Consider the following 21,150-nt stretch of genomic DNA (forward strand, 5'->3'; position numbering starts at 1 on the left):
GGAGTAGCCCTGGTGACTGTACAACTCGCCAGATTAGCATAAGGATCTGATATGCCCCTTACGTGGATGTCCAAAACGGGCGGGGGCAGGTGAGGGATCCTAATTAATCCAGGAAGAAACCCTGTAAGATGATGCATTAAGTGGCTGGGGTTACTGGGGTGTGACTGACAGAGCTGCAGGCGGCCCGGGCGTCATATAGGGAGATGACATTGGGAGGGACAGCCGCCCCCAGGTAGGTAAGCTAAGGCAGCAACCCCCCAGCCCTAAGGGTCACCCGTCTGTACAAATGGGGTGAGGTGCAGTCATCTCACCCATATCCAGGGCAGCCGTGTCTGGGTCCCCGGGAGCAAGGGAGGCGGTACCACTTGCATTGCTCCTGATGGAGATGCCTCATGAGGGCGGACCGCCTTCAGGTGTGCTGTGTCGCCTGGGCAAAACCCCAAGGAGGTGGATGTTGCTTGGATCACTGCTGACGGAGATGCTGCAGGAAGGTGGACTGCCTACAGTGGTGGGGTGCTGCCATGGTGAACTTGCGAAGGTGAGATGGAGGCCTCCATGGCGTCCGGGTGCCCTGAACCCAGAGACGAGCTGTACCAATAGTGGGCACACTCTGATCCCCAGCTGGAAAAAACCGAGGTTGTTGCTTGTGCGCCCAGGGAAGATGAGGCAGCAGAAGGGAGGAGCTCCGCTGAAGGCGGTGAGCCTTCTGGAAGAGCCGGTGAAGAGGAGGTGGATACCTCAATAGCATCCAGGCGATCTGAAATAGAAAGGAGCAACGAGCATTGGGTCTGCTGTCGTGTTCGCTTGTGCTGGACCACCGAGGATTTTTGTGCCTGGCCAGGGGAGGAGGAGGGATCCCCGAGGAACGCTCAGCAGCTTCCAAACGAGAAAAAATTGATGCCAGTACCGGGTCTGCGTCCACATCAGAGTCAGAATCGGGCCTTGGCAGCGGACTTTTGGGGATGGGGGGTGGGGCCCTCCCCTTCCCTTTCTTACCACCGTGGCCCTTCTTAGGAGGCATGATGCAGGAGGTGAATTAAGCAAGCTATCTGTCAGGGTGGACACTGAGCCCATAGAATGCCAGAGTAGTTCTAATGCTGAGGAAGAGCAGTCGCTCCTGGGAGAGGAGCGCACTCCTCTTTCCCAGGACCAACAGCTGACGGAGTTTCCTCCCCCCCACATTCCTAGTTTTAGTTAGCAGTCAAGGGAGTGACCGAGCACAGATAGCAGACTTAGTGAAGGCGCGCAGTCAACGGCTGCGCCCCGAGGATCCGAGGGAAAAGGGGAGGGATTCTCCCTAGTCCTTATATTCAGGGGTCTGCCAGTAATTGCTTTTCAAACGGGGACCGTTTGCTTTCCAAACGGTTCCAACTTCGGGCATAGGGATGCTGCTGCTCAGATCTAGTTGATACCTGTAGAGTTGTTAAGTTGCAAAGGAAGAATAAAGCTTTGAAAAGAATCCCTTTGTCTGTGTCTGGACTTGGCTACTGGATTAGACTGAGAGAGCCCTCTAAGGAGCCCTTGACACTATCAAAGAGTTAATAAAGCCGCTGGGCACCCCAGACAATAGGCAGCCACCCCACAGTCTTAAGATCTGCGGGTATGAGTTCCAGACCGAGACAGAGAGGCCTGGGGATGAAGATGGGAGCGCTGCACTACCGTTTAGATAGAAAATCAGATTTTCAAGAGGCGCAGCCAGGGGCCAAAGTTGATGGAGCTGCGTTTGAGCGCAGGCACCCACAGCCGAGGGCACCCTGTCACGGGAGGCACCAAACAGGCAGTCGCCGCTGTTATGCAATTTTACCAATTAATTATTTAATAATCGTAATTTAATTTATTTATTATTATTATTAATATTAATATTATTATTTATTTAATTAAAGCTTTCTTTTCATACAAACATAGGACGCTGCCTTATACTGAGTCAGACCCTGGGTCCATCTAGCACAGAATTGTTGACACTGACTGGCAGCAGCAGATCTCCAAAGTTTACATAGCCTATCACGGCTGACTTAAAAAACAACAACAACAACAACGTGCGTATGCAAATGGCGGTGGCCGTGGCCGCCGCCATTTGCGTACGCACGTTGTTGTTGTTGTTTTTTAAGTCAGCCGTGATAGGCTACATAAACATTTACGTAGCCTATCACGGCTGACTGCAGGGACGCAAACGGCGGCAGCTATGGCCGCCACCATTTGCATCCCTGCTAGCCAGCGGACGGATATCCGGCTGCTGGCGGAGCCAGCCGGTGGCTCCGCAGAATCCCTGTGGAGCACAGCTGGCTGGCCAGGATTCCGGGGGGGGGGAGGAACGGAGCGCCTCCCCCCCCATCCAGGATTCCGGGGGGAGGGACAGAGCGCCTCCCCCCCACCATCAACATAATCTGCGAAAGGTAAGTGACTTTCGTACATCCCTACTCAGGAATCTGCAGCAGTTTGGGACCACTTACCTCCTTTCCAGGAGGACTGGAGGCGGAACGGCACTCGGCTGCTTCTTGCCAGCCAGAGCCGTTCGCCTCCTCCCTGTCCCTGCCAATCGCCATGTCTTTTTTTTTTTTTTTTAAGTGATCGGGAGGATGTGCCCATAGAATTAGATGCAAATAGAGTCATGAATCTCATGTCTGAGTCTATGCGACCATAGGTTTATATGCAAGATTCACGCTCTATGTTGCGTATAAGTCTATGGGCACAACCTGCTGACTGCCTTTGTGTGTGTGTGTGTTTTTTTAAAGACATGTCAATTGGCAGGGACAGGGAGGGGGTGAATAGCTCTGGCTGGCAGGAGGGAAGGTAAGTGGACCCCAAACCAGTTTCCCTCCCCTGGAATCCGGGCAGAGCAGAGCCACTCCGGAGGATTCCAGAGGGTAGGAACGGATCGCCTCCCCCCCACGGATTCCCCACCGGAACAGATGGTGGAGAATCCATACAGCCCTATTTCTATTATTATTAAACAACTCGCACTCCTTTCCCAATTTTAGGGTTGGCAGAGAATTTCTCCCCGAAACTTGGGGGGGCAGAGCGCCAACGTGTTCGGCCCCCCGAACAAGTTTCGGGGAGAAATTCTCCACACACACCCGCCCCCCGCACCCCCCCGGGACGGGACTTACCTTTCCCGAATGTCCCTCCCGGCAGCGGGTCCCGGCGGCGGTTCGTCGGGTCTTCTTCAGGGGCGGGGGCGGCAGCTGATCTTTCGACCGGCTGCCGCCGCCGCCATTCCAACAAAACTAAAAAAAAAAAAACGCCCCCGTGATAGGCTATGTGACGATTAACGAAGCCTATCACGGCTAGATTTGCAAAGTCAGCCGTGATAGGCTACGTAAATCATCATGTAGCCTATCACGGGTGACTTAAAAAAAAAAAAAGCGCGTACGGCTAATGGCGGCCCCCATAGGGAGCCGCCATTCCCATTCCTTCTTTGGTCGCTGTAGTCTACGTAAAGATTACGTAGACTACGGTGAAAATAAGGGCAACGCTATTTGCATTGCCCTTATTTTCACCGTAGTCTACGTAAAGATTTACGTAGACTACGTAAATTTGGTCGCTGTAGATTTACTACAGCGACCAAATAAGGAACACGAATGGCGGCTCCCTATGGGGGCCGCCATTTGCGTACGTGCTTTTTTTTTTTTTAAAGTCACCCGTGATAGGCTACGTGATGATTTACGTAGCCTATCACGGCTGACTTTGCAGATCTAGCCGTGATAGGCTACGTTAATCGTCATGTAGCCTATCACGGGGGCGTTTTTTGTGTTTTTTTACTTTTTAGTTCGCGGCCGGGCGAGGTGGGAAGCCTCCCCCCCGGCCTAAATTTCGACCGGGTGAGGCAGGAAGCCTCCCCCCCGGCCTGAATTTCGGCCAGGCGAGGCGGGAAGCCTCCCCCTCCAGCCTGAACTTCAGGGGGAGAGCAGCGAAGCACCTCCCCCCCACCGCAAAAAGCTGCGAGACCGGGTAAGTGACTTACGTGCACCCCTACCCAATTTATAGCTACAAAATTGTTACATAGGGAACTTATTTTCATTTTAACAGCAGCTCAACTTGTAATAGCAGCAGGTTGGAAATCTTCAGATTTTACTTTAGAGATTTGGTATAGTTGCTTGTGGAAACTTGCCCTGATGGAAAAGCTAGCTCACAACTTAGGTATGGCAAAGAGGCGTGCTAATTCTGGGGCATATGATACTATTTGGCTTCCTGTTGTCACCCATGTATCCGAAATCTCTTCATAAAGATTTTATTTGGCCAGTGTGTGTGTGTGTGTGTTGAACAGTAACCATGTCTAGCGTTAAATCTACGGAAATGTTTTCACATCAAACCATCCTTTGAAACCAGTTGCCAAACTGCAGTGTGGGCTAACAATAGCTGGTGAAACTGTCAATGCAGATGTAATGCTAACCGTAGTTTGCCCTGCAAATGAAAGGGAAGTACAGAATTCACATATAAAAGGAGAAGAGGATGCAAGTGAGTGGGGGTGTTCCTGATCACTGAGAAGCGTGATTTGGCAATTCAGAAGAGTTACATCTTCATCAGCCCTCAGAGACTTAAATTGTGACCCTCTTCAATGGTATTAATGCTCAGGATTCCTCATGCAGGTCCCAACCACTAATTTATACACTGCTGTTCTTCTGTGATGTGATTTCTAAGTTTATTTATCACATTTTTGTGTTTCCTCTGAGATTCTGATACATTGCTTGGTCCTATTTTATTGTCCAATGTTCTAAAACCCATTACTTATTTTACAAAGGTCCCCCCCCTCACCACAATCTCATGGCAAAAAACCCCACGTCTTTCTTATTACTTCAGGGAATTGGAATGCTTTGTTTGAGATTTAAGTGGCCCTTGGCTACTTCCTGCCTATATCTTTTACATTTCAATGTCCTTTGGGACTACTTTCCTGTCTTCACTGGTGTCTGTAACACCTCCTAACTTAGTATCATCTGCACATTTAATTAACAGTGCTGTTGAACTCATCTTCAGCAACGCTGCTGAATTTAATAACACTTGCAATGTGGATTGTGACACCCTCCTCACCCCATCTTTATTGGTATCAGTTTTCTACTCCTGGTCACAGATGAGCGTCAGAAATTCCAAGCAGAAAAGATGGGGGGGGGGGCTGGGAGAAGGAAAAGAATCAAGAGAGGAGACAGCACACCTTCTTCACAATTTTCTGGAGAAACATCACTGCTTCTGCTGCTTTGATCCTTCTTTACCACCTCCTCTCTGAGGGTACAGTTTTGGATAGTTAAAGCCCTTGCAAATCTCAGTGAAGTCAATGGGTCTAAGGGCTGGCTTAATCCCCCTAATATGTAGGCTCTCTGTTCAGATAGCATTGTGAGATGTCCCCATACATCTGTATGAAGTGTGATGAGAGTCACACACACACACCTTTTACCTAGCCAATCACAAAAAGAGTGGGGGGACGCAAATAGCGTCTGCTATGCCATTTGCGTCCCTGCTCTTTGCTGTGATAGGCTACGTAAATATTTACATAGCCAATCACAGCCAAGGGCAGGGACGCAAATGGCGTCCCCTACACTGGACGCCATTTGCGGCCGCAGCCCAGCAGCGGCCAGCTACGGAACGAAGAGAATGGACCCGGATCAGCCGGCGCCAGGTAGGGTCTGTCCCAACCGGGCTTCGCAGGGTGGCGGGGGGGACAGTCCATTCTGCCACAGACTCCAGGGGTGGTGGATTCTAAGGAATCTGGCCTCATTGGAGTCCGTGGCGGATTTCTCCACCATCCCTAAGTGCAGTCCACACTCAGATCATGGTTCCATCACAACTTTGCTCTTGACTTCCTGTTTTATTCATGCAACATTTTTACCTGTTCAAAAACATAAAAGATGCCTTGTGATTGGTCTATCTCTTGCCACTTAACCTCCTGGCCCTTGACTTTCCCCAGCTTTCCCCAGCTTTCCCCATTATTCCTTTTTCAAATGGTGAATTTGTGCCATTGCACACTAGTGTCCAGTCATAAAGCAATCATTTTCCCCAACCTTCCTGATGTGTTGGACTGCAACTGTCATTATTCCTGAGTCACCACTTTTTAATAATAATTGTGAAGCCCAGCATATATATCTGTGTATGGGTTGTACATTGGGATCATTGGGAAAATACAGTGCTCAGTAAGAACACCATTGCACTCCACAGTCTTGCAACAGTGAGAGGCAAAGCATGGCTGAGAGTTGCATAAAGATTAGTGATGAGAAACAACAGTGAAATGAAATGCCATGACTAGGGGGCCATGTGTTCCACTTTACACTGGGCAGTCCTCGATTTGAAGACATCTGTTCGATGAGCTGTCCACTCCAAGTCCAGCTTAACAACAAAGGACCATAAGAAGGGAGAGCAGGGGACATCAGCACTTCGCACCTGGACAGCAGACTGAAAAGACACACAAGTCACCTGATCATAGTTTTCCCCACTATGGTGAGATGTATTGCATTTCTATTCAAATTATAGTAATAGACATATACATTAGCATATGCCAGTTCTATGCAAATCTGTGTCCACTTTTGTCCTTGTTTTTGGTGAAGCATGTCCTCACTTTGGGTCAATTTGTAAGTGCTCCCCCCTGCAGCTATGAATGCTCAGCAGAACACACTTCATGCAACTTGAGGCATATTTACTCAACAATAAATCCTGTTGGGTTCATTGGGCTTATTCCGATGTGTGCGTCCATTGGTTTGCAGCCTCCGTCTCAGTCACTGCGACTCTCAACATCTTATTTCCTCGGCAAACATTTTGAATTAGTTGAGCAAAAAGCCTGAAACTTGAATGAGTGACTTTCTCCTAAATCTACCAGCAGAGCATTTTTTCATGCGCTTAGGTGGTGAATGCACTTTTCAGTTGATTGGTGGCACTCAGAGAGATGCCGTTCCACTCAGACAGTGTGATTTTTTCTTCAAAGGGAATCTGGAAACGATTCTCGAGGCTAAGGTCATTACCTGTCTGTCTGATTTACACCTCGGCCTATAAACCAGACTGGGAAGGAAATGAGAAAGGTGAGTGTACTGTCTCGGCAACATCTGTGGGTGATCTTCTTTGAGTCTTAGGTATCTGGGTAAAGAGGTGGTAGGTGCGCCATACAGCTGTGTAGCAGACATTCCCGATGCATGATAGTCAGGTGTCACATGTCGGTTTCTTTATGTGAGAATGGATTACCAGGGCTTTGGCCAGGGAGAGGGGGTGGACAGGGAAGGAAGCAACATCCCTTTTCATTATGACTGTATTCTTCTCCCTATTCCTCTCGTTCTCTCTCCCTCCCCAATCTCCCACGTACTAAGGCATTGCTTTTAAAGGTTAATATATAGCTCTAACAAAATTAGATTGGTTTCAGTCCTCCCCTCCAAACCCCCCTCCAATTCTCAGCTAGCCTGAATATATCCCATCCCTTGACCTCATCCAGACAGCGATTTCCTGCTTTAGTGTAGTAAGAGTGTGTCCAATAGTAGATTAGATAACTTTGTCCTAGGTCACTCCTACAGTGTGTCTGAGAGGCTAGCTGTGCGGACCATGTGGTCAACATGAGCCATGTGAAGCATGGCTGGGCCAGGCAGGCTGATGCACCATCCACACCTGGACTACAATGCTTAGTGCACTGAGACAACCCTCCCAGCCCCTGAAATAGAACTCATCAGGTTGAATTTCTTCCATGCTTCTTGTGTTGAACAACAGAATCCAATCTAGGTCTATTCCAAAGTAGAAATGGACAAATCTCTCAATTTCGGTTTCTCTCAGTTTCTCACATTTCCAGTCTTAAATTTGGTTCATCTCGAACTTTGAGAATTTCTCCAGTCTTAAGTTCACTTTGTCCAAAATTCTGATATTTTTTAGAACGTTCGCATGAAAATCCATAGGCATTTTTGTGCACAGTTGACCACAGTTTTGTATGCATTTTTGCCTAATATACACATTTTTACAAGCAATCTTCCTAATACATTACATTTTAATATTGTTTTCCCTAATATACACATTTGTGGATGCGTGTTTTTTTTTATCGTCCAACTCCATTGCAAAATTTCAAGAGGAGTGAATTTAGAAGGATAAGTGAATTTTGGTTCGTATTGGTTCAAAATTGCATACTTATTTAAATTTGCATTGAAATGCGACCCAAACAAAGTCTTCCCTATTCACAAGTAAGTCCCACTGAGTTCAGTGGGGCAAACTCCCAGGTATGTGGGTATAAGATTGCACCCTAAGTTTTATCTGTGTGTTTTAAAACAACAACAACATCTATACAAATGTATGGCTTGCTATATTGCTGGGCAGAGAATGGGGCAGCATATGAGCCACTTCGGTATAAGGCACAGACTACTGGTCTTGGACCTTGAGATCTGGGTTCAGATCTCCACTCAGGCATGAAACCTGTGGGGTGGCCTTGGACTGGGAGCTACTGTGGTGTGCACTGTTGTGGGAAGTTACTGCATCACCAGCTCCACCCATGTGATAAATGTTACTTCCCAGTTGGCTCAGACACTGTTTCCGATATCATGTGATTCAGATAGGCCTGCTTAAATCTAACATTTTATGAACTCCAGCTAACATTTACACACTGCTTTGCAATGAACTGCCATTTTCATGTGGGTTAAAAACTTAACCCAAGGTTAAGAACGTCATGATTCAACTGCTATCCCGTCTCTGATTTTCCTCAGTGGAAATGATAGTCCAGTAATATATTTTATACTATATGTTCCTTTTTGGGAGATTTTTTTTTCTTTAACAAAGCTTATATAAATCTACATATGGCAAGGTGTAGCTGCAGAACAGTAAAATGTTACAACAGATCCCTTGTGATTTGGAGAGCACCTTTTATAGTATTAGGTAACCTCTTGAAAATGTTTTTCTTTCTTGACCTTTGCTGAATGTTGGATGAGTTGCAAATATACAAATCCCAGTGGTGGAAACCACCATCATAAACATAAATGACACCCTTGAAGCTTCTTGATCTTTAGCTTCTTGGAGACTGAAGTGTGAAGAGTTTGGAAGTTATGTAGCAGAATGGGAAAACTGTAGTATCGTCATATTAATATGGCAGGCAGATTTAAAAAATTATGAAATCTGTTTAAGGTTGACTTATGCAATATCTTGCAGGACAGGATGATTCCCACCCTTTTTTGTTTTCCTTTGAGCTGGGTTGCTGTTTGCAAGAGCTGCAAGTTCCATGTGATAGTCATTCACAGAATTATAACAGTGTTTGCTGAGTGCATTAAAAAAAGAGAAGAAGCCAAACACAGACGTGTGCATCTAGCCAGTTAAGAATAGATTGTGGCAGTCATCCCATCCCCCCATATCATGATAGATCAGTCTTCCCTGGCACTGGTTTGTCTCTTTAATGGATGTACACTACAAAATGAAGGCACAGTGCAGGAAAATGTGGTAAATTACCTCTAGGTGCATGCAACCACTTGGTAAACTGGTAATCTGTAATGCCTTACCAATTGGTGAAGAGGTCCTCACTTGCTTTTCCAATTTCTCATTGTGTATCAATGTATGGTAAAGTGATCCTTACCATTTGGTGAAGTCAACGGAAATCTAAAGACTTCCCTGGAACAATGAGCAAAGCTGGTAGCAAAAGAACAAGGATTGTATAACAAATGCCACCAACATGATCTGGTAATGGGATGTGATAGTATGTGGGTTGTTGTTGTTCAGTCGTTAAGTCATGTCTGACTCTTCGTGACCCCATGGACCATAGCATGCCAGGCCTTCCTGTCCTCCGCTCTCTCCCAGAGCGTGCTCAAGTTCATATTCATTGCATCGGTGATGCTATCTAGCCATCTCATCCTCTGCTGTCCCCTTCTCCTTTTGCCTTCAGTCTTTCCCAGCATCAGGGTCTTTTCCAGTGAGTTTCTCTTCGCATTAGGTGGCCAAAATATTGGAGCTTCAGCTTCAGTATCTGTCCTTCCAATGAGCAGTCAGGGTTGATTTCCTTCAGAATTGACTGATTTGACCTCCTTGCAGTCCAGGGGACTTGTAAGAGTCTTCTCCAGCACCACAGTTTGAAGGCATCAATTATTCAGCACTCAGCCTTCCTTATAGTCCTGCTCTCACAGCCATACATTACTACTGGGAAAACCATAGCTTTGATTAGATGGACCTTTGATGGCAAGGTGATGTCTCTGCTTCTTACTATGCTGTCTAGCTTTGCCATAGCTTTCCTCCCAAGGAGCAAGCGTCTTTTAATTTCATGGCTACAGTCACTGTCTGTGGTGATCTTGGAGCCCAAGAAAATAAAATCTGTCACTGCTTCCATTTCTTCCCCTTCTATATGCCAGGAAGTGATGGGGCCAGATGCCATGTTCTTAGTTTTTTTAATGTTGAGTTTCAAACCAGCTTTTGCACTCTCCTCTTTCACCATCAACAAGAGGCTCTTGAGATCCTCTTCGCTTTCTGCCATTAGGGTGGTATCGTCTGTGTATGTGAGGTTGTTAATAATTCTCCCAGCAATCTTAATTCTGACTTGTGATTCATCCAACACACATTTCTCATGATGTACTCTTCATATAAGTTAAATAAGCAGGGTGACAATATGCAGCCTTGTCGTACTCCTTTCCCAATTTTGAACCACTCAGTTGTTCCATGTCTGGTTCTTACTGTTGCTTCTTGACCCTTGTACAGGTTTCTCAGGAGACAGGTAAGGTGGTCTGGTACACCCATTTCTTCAGAATTTGCCACAGTTTGTTGTGATCCACACAATCAAAGGCTTTAGCATAGACAATGAAGCAGAAATAGATGTTTTTCTCTGGAATTCTCTTGCTTTCTCCATGATCCAGCGAATGTTGGTGATTTGATCTCTAGTTCTTCTGCCTCTTCGAAACCCAGCTTGTAATTCCAGTAGGGATGTACGAAATTGCCCTTACCTGGCTCTGCCGGGTTCCGCTGGGGCGGGGAGGCGCTCCATCCCTCCGCCCGGAATCCTGGCCTGCTGGCTCCACTCAACTCTGTGGGGATTCCGCGGAGACGCCGGCTGGCTCCACCAGCAGCCAGACATCCGGCCGCTGGCTAGCAGGGATGCAAATGGCGGTGGCCGTAGCTGCCGCTGTTTGCATCCCTGTAGTCAGCCGTGATAGGCTACGTAAATCTTTACGTAGCCTATCACATCTGACTTTAAAAAAAAAAAAACTAACGCGCACACGCAAATGGCGACGGCTACGGCCGCCGCCATTTGTGTTCCTTATTTTGGGCCATCTTAGTCTACGTAAATATTTACGTAGACTAAGTTGGCTCAAAATAAGGAACATAAATGGTGGCGGCCGTAGCCGCCATTTGAGTATGCGCGTTTTTTGTTTTGTTTTTTAAGTCAGACATGATAGGCTACGTAAAGATTTACATAGCCTATCATGTCATTTTTGTTTTTTGTTTTTAAACCTAGCCATGATAGGCTACGTAAATCTTTATGTAGCCTATCATGTCTTTTTTTTTTTTTTCCCAACACTGGAAATGGTGGCGGCAGCTGGTCAGAAGACCAGCCGCTGCAGCCGCCGCAGCCGCCGCCACCACAGCCGCCCGGAAGGTCTGCCCCAGGTAAGTCTCTTCCCGGGGGGATCTGCGGGGGGGCAGGGGGGGCAGGTCATTTTGCCACAGAGTTTGGGGGGCTGAATGCACTGGCATTCGGCCTCACCGAGAACCGTGGCTGAATTCTCTGACATCCCTAACTTCCGGTAGTTCTCGGTTCACATACTGCTGAAGCCTAGCTTGTAGGATTTTGAGCATAACCTTGCTGGCATGTGAAATGAGCACAATTGTACGGTAGTTTGAACACTCTTTGGCGTTGCCCTTCTTTGGAATTGGAATGTAAACTGACCTTTTCCAGTCTTGTGGCCACTGCTGAGTGTTCCAAATTTGTTGGCATATTGAGCGCAGCACTTTAACAGCATCATCTTTTAGGATTTTAAATAGCTCAGCTGGAATACTGTCATCTCCGCTAGCTTTGTTGTTACTAATGCTTCCTAAGGCCCACTTGACTTCACTCTCGAGGATGTCCGGCTCAAGTTCAGTGACCACACTATCATGGCTATCAGGGACATTCAGATCTTTCCTGTATGGTTCTTCTGTGTATTCTTTCCACTTCTTCTTAATCTCATCTGCTTCTGTTAGGTCCCTGCCTTCTTTGTCCTTTATCATGCCCGTCTTTGCACAAAATGGTCCCTTGATATCTGCGATTTTCTTGAAAAGATCTCGAGTCTTTCCCATTCTATTTTTTTCCTTGATTTCTTTGCATTGTTCATTTAAGAAGGCCTTCTTGTCTCTCCTTGCTGTTCTCTGGAACTCTGCATTCAGTTGGATATATCTTCCCCTTTCTCCCTTGCTTTTCGCTTCCCTTCTTTCCTCAGCTACTTGTAAAGCCTCATCAGACAGCCACTTGGCTTTCTTGCATTTCTTTTTCTTTGGGATGGATTTCATTGGTGCCTCCTGAACAATGTTACGGACCGCTGTCCATAGTTCCTCAGGCACTCTTGTCTATCAGGTCTAATCCCTGAAATCTATTCCTCACCTCCCCTGTATCTTCATAAGGGATATGATTGAGGTCATACCTGAATGGTTTAGTGGTTTTCCCGACGTTCTTCTATTTCAGCTGAAATTTTGCAACAAGAAACTCATGATCTGAGCCACAGTCAGCTCCAGGTCTTGTTTTTACTGACGGTATAGAGCTTCTCCATCTTTGGCTGCAAAGGACATAATCAATCTGATTTCAGTATTGACCATCTGGTGATGTCCATGTGTAAAGTCACCTCTTGTGCTGTTGGAAAAGAGTGTTTGCTATGATCAGCGTGTTCTCTTGACAAAACTCTATTAGTCTTTGTCCTGCTTCATTTTGTACACCAAGGCCATGCTTGCCTGTTATCCTGGTGATTTCTTGACTTCCTATGTTAGCATTCCAATCCCCTATGATGAAAAGGACATCTTTTTTTGGTGTTAGTTCTAGAAGGTGTTGTAGGTCTTCATAGAACCGATCAACCTCAGCTTCTTCGGCTTCATTGTTTGGGGCATAGACTTGAATTACTGTGATGTTGAATGGTTTGCCTTGGATTCATATTGAGATCGTTCTATTGTTTTTGAGATTGTACCTCAGTACTGCTTTTCCCACCCTTTTATTGGCTATGAGTGCTACTCCATTTCGTATAAGGGATTCTTGCTCACAGTAGTAGATATAATGGTCACCTGAATTAAATTCGCCCATGCTTGTCTAGGGATGTATGAAAGTCACTTACCGTTTTGCGGATCTGCTTCATAGTGGGGGAGGAGGTGGTCCGTCCCTCCCCCCGGTATCCTCGACTGGCTGGCTGTGCTCCACAGCAGCTCCACGGAGCAGCCGGCCAGGCCCAGGCCAGAGCCCTCCGCAGCCGGATTTCCAGCCGCGGAGGGCTCTAGGTAAAAAAAAACAAAAACAAAACCATGTACGCAAATGGTGGCGGCTACGGCCGCCGCCATTTGTGTTCCTTATTTTTGGCCGTCTTAGTCTACGTAAATATTTATGTAGACTATTACGGCAAAAATAAAGGGAAACGTAAATAGCGCCCGCTACGCTATTTGCGTTCCAATTTATTTTCGCCATAATAGTCTACGTAAATATTTAAATAGACTAAGATGGCCGAAAATAAGGAACGCAAATGGCGGCGGCTGTAGCCGCCGCCATTTGCCTACGCGTTTGTTTTTTTTAGCCTGCCGTGATAGGCTACGTAAATACTTACGTAGCCTATCATGGCCTCAGCAGGGACGCAAAAGGTGTCCCTACATTAGCCGTGATAGGCTACATATGTATTTATGTAGCCTATCACGGCATGAAAGAGGAAGTGGATGGCGGCCGCAGGGCGGCCGCCATTCGCAAGTTGGTGCCGACAGGAGCAGATAAGTGCTCCGTTTCGCGCTATTTTCGTGGGGTGGGGGCTTCGTGCCGCCCGATTTTTGTGGGTTGGGGGAGGCGGGGACTTAGTTCCGTGATGGATTTCGGGGGGCCAAATGCACTTGCATTCGTCCTCACCGAGATCAGTCGCGGAATTCTCTGACATCCCTATGCTTGTCCATTTTAGTTCACTGATTCCAAAGTTGTCGATGTTCAATCTTGCCATCTCATGTTTGACCACCTCCAGCTTACCTTGATTCATTGATCTGACATTCCAGGTTCCTAAACAATATTGTTCTTTACAGCATCGGACTTTCTTTCCACCACCAGGCACATCCACAGCTGAGTGTCCTTTTGGCTTTGGCCCAGCCGCTTCACTCTTTGTGGCCCTACTTGGAAATACCCTCTGCTCTTCCCCAGTAGCATATTGGACACCTTCCGACCTGAGGGGCTCATCTTCCAGCATCATCTCTTTTAGCCTTGTGATACGTTCCATGGGGTTTTCTTGGCAAGAATACTGGAGTGGGTTGCCATTTCCTTCTCCAGTGGATCACATTTTGTCAGAACTCTCTGCCATGACCTGTCTGTCTTGGGTGGGCCTGCATGGCATAGCTTATGGCTTCACTGAGTTACTCAAGCCCCTTCGCCACAACAAGGCAGTGATCCATGAAAGGGAGTATGTGAGTACCATTGCGCTAACATTTTAGTAGCCACTAGGGGGTAATATTTTCCCCTTTCCCCTTTCCTCTTTTTTGTTTTGTTTTTATTGAGCGTATGCAGAGGTGTTTGTGCTGAGTGTTGTAAATGTTGATGTGTGCATTCGTTGGCCACTGGATTGAGGAAGCTTCATGTAGGATATTGGATGTCATATAAAATAGACACATCCATAGGGATGGCAGAAAATTCCACCACCGACTCCAATGAAGCTGGATTCTAAGAATCCGGCCCCCCAGAGTCCACGGCAGAATGAAAAACTCATCTCCACCACCTGGGGGAATCCGTGCTGGCCAGATCCTACCTGCCACCGCCCATCCGCTGCCGCCTGTCTCGTCCACTGCTGCCTGTCTTCGGACACAAATGGCATCCAGCATAGCGTATGCCATTTGCATCCTTGCCTTTTGCCATGATAGGCTATGTAAAGATTTACGTAGCCTATCATGGCAAAAGGCAGGGACGCAAATGGCATCTGCTATGCCGGATGCCATTTGCGTCTGAAGACCGGCAGTCCAGCAGCGGACTGACCTGGTCAGTGGCTCCACAGACTCGCCGTGGAGTGGAGCCAGTCAGGGAGGATTCCTGGGGAACAACGGATCACTTCCCCCCCATGGACCCCCCAGCAGACTCGGAAAGGTGAGTTCCATACACCCCTACACATCCACAATAAGAATTCTAAAAAATATATATTCTGTGTGTTTTTTATCAAAACAAAAATTGTTGCAAGGAAAATTTTAAACATTCATTTTACGCACACACACTCACACACACACACACACTACCCAATGACATTGTTCCTTGCATCATTTGAGTAGGCCAATCCAAGCTTGCCATGATTTTGCCCCTAACTTTTTGGCAGGCAGATGATGGCCTATTGTGAGTGCTCGTAGTACAAAGGGGCAGTATTAAAAATAGTGGCCTCTTCCTCCTTCCTCTCCCACACATTTAGACCATATCTGATAATGCCTTAAGGGTACCTTTATCACTGGCCACTTAACAGTTTTTACACAGACTAGCTGGCAATATACATTAAATGGATCTCCATACTAGAATGGCATGCTAAAGCCACACATCCCTTTGCTTGTTTGTCCTGCACAAATAATGTTGTTGTACTTTTTAATGAGGCATAAACGGTATTAAAAAGGTAATAATTACAGGAAATGCTCTTAAAATGTTCTGCTTCTTCCCCCCACAATTTGCCTGAGAATTAATTGTATTAATTGTATTTATCTAAAAGAAGCTGATCTCTGAAAAAGTCCCATATAGCTACACCCTTAATCAATTAGATTCATCAGGGATAGTGGACAGTTAAAATTATGTACATCTAAGCTGCTACAGTAGCTGAGCTGATTCCCCCTAATCTGTGCCTTCTGTGATGCAGTGAATTTTTCATGAGGAGTGAAAGAGTTAAAACCCAAGAGGGCCAAAGTGATTGGGTAATAGGGAATTGATGGGCTATAAAGAGCCACAACCTTCTGCAGTCAAAGGGTGATGAATGAGAGTGTGTCAGACGAGTATGGAGTGCAGGAATTATATATATATATCATTTCTAGCAGTGCAGAAGCCCAAGGGATGAGATTCTGTTAAAAGGAGTTTGGTGAGCCTCCTAAGCTAGTCGGTAAAGATGTCGTTGTGGCTTTGTCATAGTTCATAAGGCCAGCTTTTACACCTCTATGCTTGTGAAGAGTTTTAGGAGGAAGGACAGAGGGGGAAATAATGTCATTCCCCAGGAACAGCCCTCATTGGTAAAAGTAGTGCAGTGTGTCAAATTGATTGGGTGTACATTCACTACATTGGGCCTATGGAGAAAGACCTATGGAAATTGACCTATGGAAGAGATGGCCTATGGAGGCCTATTAGAATCATAGGGTTGGAAGGGGCCTACAAGACCATTGAGTCCAACCCCCTGCTTAGTGCAGGAAGCCTGATCCCCAGGTGGTCTCCCATGCATGTACCGGGGCTGACCCTGCTTAGCTTCCGAGATCAGATAAGATCAGGCACATCCAGCCCATTTGGTGTATCAAATTGATGGGTGTGCATTGGCCTACAGAGGACAACCTATGGAGATTCACTCATTTGGAAATTATTTTCATATTATATTTGTTGTCCAACACCAATGTGGTGGTGGTATCCTTGGGCAGATACATAACATAGCCATTTTCATCCTTTTTCATGGCAGAATGTTGGGGGGGGGGGTCCGGTTGGGTTATCATTTCACTTTATCCCAACTCCTTTCTTTATACAAAAGGACCTTGCATCCACATACCCTAACACATTTTAATGTAGGAAAATAGGTATGTGTCTTTGGGATGAATGAATTAGACTATTTCTGACGTGTGTCACTTTCACACGTGTTCTAGGTCAGTTCTGTCCTATTATTACATACATCTGATACATTTTTTTTTTTTAACTGTACAAGAAGCCGGTGGATGATACTGATGCTCATGATGCTTGATGGGCTACAGAATTATGGATTCTGTGGGAACTAACTGATTCCCTATTTGTTTCCATGTCACAGACTCATCTCAGATGAAAGTGATTACCATCATGGGAGGAATTTGTGATCATTAAGGAAAGAACAAACACTAGCTTCTAAGCAGGACACTTACGCTGTAGAGTACTTTCCAAGGACAACCAAAATGAAAGTAAGTCAGATGCAGGCAGCTGTTCAGAGATCCAAGTAATAACAGGTGACATAAATATGGATGGCTACAGAGGTGGATGTTTGTATTAAAGAACTTCCTGTGCTTTTAAATTATGTTCCCAGCTCAATCTGGACCTACTAAATAAGTTAAATTTGCCTTGTAAGATTCCATGACATAAATGGAATGACACATGTAATATGCCACTGTGAAATGTGGAATTATTGTAGAATGAGAATGTGGACAATGAGAAACAGCTTCTAGGCCCATTGTAACTTCCTGTTTGAAAGGGGCTCAACATTTGCTTTAGTTTTCCCATCTTGCTTCAGGCTCTTGAGTGAAAGTTGCCAAATGGTCATAATAAAAGTTCTCTGGTATGATTGCTGATGCTTGTAGAAGTTCAGAGGGTTTTAAAAATAAAGTTCAAACCATGACAGAATAGAAATCAGGTATATATGTACTAAACATAATAGAAACTTGGACAGTAAAGCTAGAAGTGTCTGTTGAACTGGAATCCGTAGATACATTTATTTTATTTACTGCAGTTATATCCTGCCTTTTTTCCTCTTGCAAGGAACCCAAGGTGGCTTATATTCTCCTCCTCCTCTCCATCTTATCCTCACAACAACCCTGTGAGGTAGGTTGGGCTGAGAGTCTTTGACTGGCCCAAAGTCACCCAGTGAGCTTCCATGGCCAAGTGGGGACTAGAACCTGGATCTCCCAGCTCCCTGCCCAACACTCTCACCACTACACCACACTGGCTCTTGTACATCATTGTATGAGTTAGAATAAGAAGATACTGCAGATCATAACCTATTTAAATTGTATCGGTTTAGAAAGAGTGAGAGCTAAGTTGCTCAAGCCTTGTAAAATTGTGAGAACTGCTACAATTTGCAGTGGTTTTCTTTGGTTCCACTATTCTACCTACAGGTTCATTCTACGCATGGCACAGTGGCAAATCTCAGTTTCCGCTAAGTGCGCACTTGACATGGCGGTTGTAGCCAATTATGTTCCCATTAGTTAATGTGCTTCCAAACTCATGTCTAGCCTTGATTGGGCATTCACCCTCGCACATCAGGGCAGCCAGGTAATTTTAGACCCTGGTCTTAATGGTCTTACAGCATTAAGGGCACACTCAGAGGGCTGCTAGACTGTGTCTAGACGGCCATAGGATTTTTTATTTTCTGGGAACTGACCTCGGAGCCAGCATTCCGTGATCAGTTCCCAGAAATCCAACTCCCTGCCCCCTCCCCCCCACCTCATAGGTGGTGCAGTTTGACCCTGGCTCTGCGCTTGTAAGAGCAGCGTGGAGCAGCCAAAAAGGGGGTGTTCTGGGGACAGGGATGGGGCAGGATGGCGGAAGCGCTGTTACAATGCTTCCTATGTGCCATTCAGCCTCCCTTTTCCCACTCCGAGGTGCCCTGGCTAGACAGCCAAAATTGGCCATCTAGCTGCAAAAGCAAGGTGGCTGGAGTGCAGAGGAGAAGATCCCCTCTGCGCTTCACTCTCCCTGCATTGGATAGTCGGTCACCTCCAAGTTCAGAGGTGGCCAACTATCCCCATAGGATTGCGCTCTAAGACCATTAATTTAGATGGCCATGTGTCAGTTGTGAAGCACACAACTAATTTTTCTTTCCTCTTCTTTCCCCTTCCCCTGCCCGCCCTGGCTATTCCATGATATATTAGAACTGTGTGCTGACTAGGGATGTACAAATTACTTACCTGCCGTTTGGGGGGGGTCTGCAGGGGGGAGGTGATCTGTCCCTCCCCCCAGAATCCTTGCCAGCCAGCTCCAAAACCACAGCAATACGGTGGCCATTGCTGTATCGCTGGCTGGACTGACATACTGCGGATGCAAATGGCGTCCGGCATAGCAGACGCCATTTGCGTCCCTGCTCTTTGACATGATAGGCTACGTAAATCTTTAAGTAGCCTATCGCGCGAAGGAACAGGGATGCAAATACTCCATTTGCATTCCTGTTTTTTCACGCAATAGGCTACGTAAAGATTTACGTAGCCTATCACGTCAAAGAGCAGGGACACAAACGGAGTAGCGGATGCCATTTGCGTCTGCAGTCCGTCAGTCCAGCCAGTGATACGGCAATGGCAGCCGTATTGCTGGGGCTTCGGAGCCAGCAACAGGCAGGATCCAGCCAGCGAGGACTTTGCGGGGAGGCAGAGGTAAGAGATCCGATCCTCCACGGACTTCAGGGTCCCAGATTTAATAGAATCCAGCCTCTTTGGGGTCTGTGGAGGACCCTAGTGCTGACCTGCTAAAAATGGTCTGTTCTGAGCACATCCAGTTTCACATTTTAAATCCACTTAGCACCATCATGATGACAGAAATAACATGGAGTTTGCTTCTGCAGCCTTGATGCTGAATTCATTTACTTGGGAGTAAGCGCCACCCTTGCTGCAGAAAAGGATAATATATTTTCAAAGTAAAAATAATCAACGGAGAATCTTCAGCCATGTATATGCATGGCTGGCTTCCTGCTGAGGATAACATGTTTGAAAAAATATAAGAAGAAAGAGAACATACTGTAGTACACATAGTGTGCTCCAGTGGGTCCATGCTAGCCTAGATGTTGATGCCAGGCTTGTTCTTTACTAGTGCATTACCTGCTACTAGGGATGCCAGAGAATTCTGTGACGGATCTCGGTGAGGCCGAATGCCAGTGCATTTGGCCCCCTGAAATCCATCGCAAAACGGCCTGCCCCCCCACCCCCCGCGGATCCCCCCCGGGACGAGACTTACCTGGGACGGATGTTTCGGACTGCGGCGGCTCCAGCAGCAGCTTCGGCGGCAGCAGCAGCGGCAGCTGGTCTTCCAACTGGCTGCCGCCGCCACCATTTGCAGTCTGTGTTGTTTTCTTTTTTTTCCCCCCATAGACATGATAGGCTACATAAAGCGTTACGTAGCCTATCACGTCTGGGTAAAAAAACAAACGTGTAGACTAAGACGAAGACAAGAAAGGAGAACGCAAATAGCACCCAGTATGCTATTTGCATTCCCCTTTCTTTTCTTCATGTTAGTCTACGTAAATATTGACGTAGACTAAGACGGCGAAAAATAAGGAACGCAAATGGTGGCAGCCATAGCCACTGCCATTTGCGTACGTGTTTTTTTGTTTTTGTTTTACCCAGAGCCCTCCGCGGCTGGAAATCCAGCTGCGGACGGCCCTGGCTTGGGCCTGGCTGGCTGCTCCGCGGAGCCGCCATGGAGCACAGCCAGCCGTAGGGATGTCAGAGACTTTCTCCACGAATCTCCAGGAGGCCAAATGCCAACGCATTCGGCCCCCCGAAATTGGTGGGGAAATTCTCCGACATCCCCCCACCCCGCCCTCCCCCCCGGGATGGGACTTACCTCGCGCGAATGTCCCTCTCCGCAGCGGGTCCCGGCGGCGGTTCAGCGGTGTTGCGGCGGCGGCGGTGGCAGCCAGTCTTCCGACCAGCTGCTGCTGCCGCCATTTCCCAGTAAAGTAAAAAAAGAAAAAGAAAAAAGTGATAGGCTACGTAACGATTTACATATCCTATCACGGCTAGATTTTCAAAGTCAGCCATGATAGGCTACGTAAATCTTCACGTAGCCTATCATGGCTGACTTTGAAAAAAAAAAAGTGCGTACACAAATGGTGGTGCCCATGGGTGCCGCCATTTGTGTTCCTTATTTGGGCATGGGTAGTCTACGTAAAGATTTACGTAGACTATGGCGAAAATAAAGGCAACGCAAATAGCGTTGCCCTTATTTTCACCGTAGTCTACGTAAATCTTTACGTAGACTACCCGTGCCCAAATAAGGAATGCAAATGGTGGCGCCCATGGGTGCCGCCATTTGCGTACGCGCTTCCCCCCCCCCCAAAGTCAGCCGTGATAGGCTACGTAAAGATTTACATAGTCTATCATGGCTGACTTTGAAAATCTAGCCGTGATAGTCTACGTAAATCGTTACGT

The sequence above is a fragment of the Heloderma suspectum genome, chromosome 7 (assembly GCF_057233095.1).
Source record: "Heloderma suspectum isolate Gila_16-S chromosome 7, 16-S_ref, whole genome shotgun sequence".
In the NCBI taxonomy this organism is placed as follows: Eukaryota; Metazoa; Chordata; class Lepidosauria; order Squamata; family Helodermatidae; genus Heloderma; species Heloderma suspectum.